This window comes from Apis dorsata, unplaced genomic scaffold (assembly GCF_000469605.1).
Source record: "Apis dorsata unplaced genomic scaffold, Apis dorsata 1.3 scaffold_270, whole genome shotgun sequence".
Taxonomy (NCBI): domain Eukaryota; kingdom Metazoa; phylum Arthropoda; class Insecta; order Hymenoptera; family Apidae; genus Apis; species Apis dorsata.
In genome coordinates, this window is record NW_006263548.1 from 197727 (window position 1) to 199489 (window position 1763).

The window sequence follows — 1763 nt, forward strand, 5'->3', positions numbered from 1 at the left end:
GTCGAAATTTGGCATGGAAAAAGATTATGAAGAGAGATTAGAGAGAAATAACGGGAGAGAAAAATGGAAATATATTATATATATTTCCATTATTCTCTGACGCGTCTAACAATTATTATTTATTCTTTTATCTTCTTGGAATTTTGTATATATATATAAAAAGGATCGTTTGATAATAAAATTTATTATTAACAGAAATCGAAGTTGAAATTTCGTATTAAAATTTCAATTCGATAGAACAAAAGCGACGAATGTTTTTAAAATTCTCAAGTTCTTCTTCTACTTTTAAAACGAGCTATCTATAAACTAAGCTTAAATTCTTAAATTTATTCATCGTCCGTAGCGCGATCGTTGACGATTGAACAATCGTCGAGGAAAAGGGATGACGGATACGATTAAATCTGGAATGGAATTCGTTGTATATAAATATATTATAATATGATGTTTCGTATAAATTAATTTCCTTTTTTTCTTTTCTTTCTTCTTCTTCTTTCAAAAAAAAAAAAAAAAAAGAAAGAAAGAAAACTCGTCCAACAGAGTCGCGAGACGCGGTTATCGATCTACTCGAAAAAAACTGCAACAAAAAGCCGGTCGTGACGACATTACGGAGACGGATGTTTAACCAAGTTTAGAATGATTGTGACAATACATAGAGGCGAGGATTCTCACCGTTTATAGCGTCGTTAAACGTCGAAACAAGAATGGTGGTTGAGTTCAGAGGATTCTAATGGAACTTATATCGTAAAACCGGACGTCCATTCGACGCTCGAGAAGGGATACCGCTTAAGAGGTGACTGACTAGTGTGCTAATATTGCGTATACATATGTAATATAAAATTAATAGTGGTGGTAGTAGTAATAGCAGTAGTAGTAGTAATAGTATCAAATAGGTTTTCCATCCACAAACCTTATAACAAACGGCATAATAATAATAATTATTATTATTATTATTATTATTATTATTATATTCTATTATTCGCAAATATGTACAATGAAATCGCGTTTCATAGAATCCCTCCTCCTTCCTCTCCCGTTTAGTAACCGAATACTAAACGAATAGTCGTTTGTAAAAAAAACTGTACGTGTATATGTATATATATGCATGTATTATATATGTATGTGCGCGTGTATATTCTTTCTTCGAAGAAGAAGAAGATAGAGAGAGTCAATCCAGCAGTTTGTCGGGCGCGCAAGAAAAATTCGTGAACACAAACTCGGATAATCGATGTCAAAAACAACGAACGAGAAGAAGAAGAAGAAGAAGAAGAAGAAGAAGAAGAAGAAGAAACTAATAATAAATCGTCATAAAAATTCGATCAAGAGTGTCGATAATTCGTTGTGTCAACATTCTTTTTTTTTGTTTTTTTCTTTTTTTTTTCTTTTCTTTAGGAACACTGGCGGCAACACGCTCGATCAATCCTACCATCCTCCGACGATCAAATTCGACGCAAATCCTTCACGCTCGTGGAACGCAACTCTTTTTCTTCATTTTTTATATATATATATATATTTTTTTAATCTTCTTTCACCTTTCTTCCTCCCTCTCCTCCTTTCGAATTTCCCATCCGTCGGCCAGATCCATCGTTTTCCTCCCTCGAGGGAGGGGGGAGGGGCGATCTCAAGGCGTCTTGACTAGATTCTCACCGTTCGACGTTCTCGTGATGAGTATAGGCGTCTTTGGCACGCTGTCAGGATTCTCTTGGACCGTGATCTTCACTCTCTGGGCGCCAGGGCTCAACGGAGGTTGCTGCTGCTGCTGCTGC

The 1763-nt window shown here is 35.7% G+C and overlaps 1 long non-coding RNA gene across 1 annotated transcript in view; it reads right to left on the minus strand.

Annotated features, from left to right (window-relative positions):
- Nucleotides 1-1432, minus strand: part of LOC116185760 — a 10312-nt gene extending 8880 nt beyond the window's left edge. The window contains exon 1 of the long non-coding RNA XR_004150665.1: nucleotides 394-1432. This is a non-coding gene — a long non-coding RNA (uncharacterized LOC116185760). The remainder of the gene's footprint in view (nucleotides 1-393) is intronic.
- Nucleotides 1433-1763: the final 331 nt, after the last annotated feature.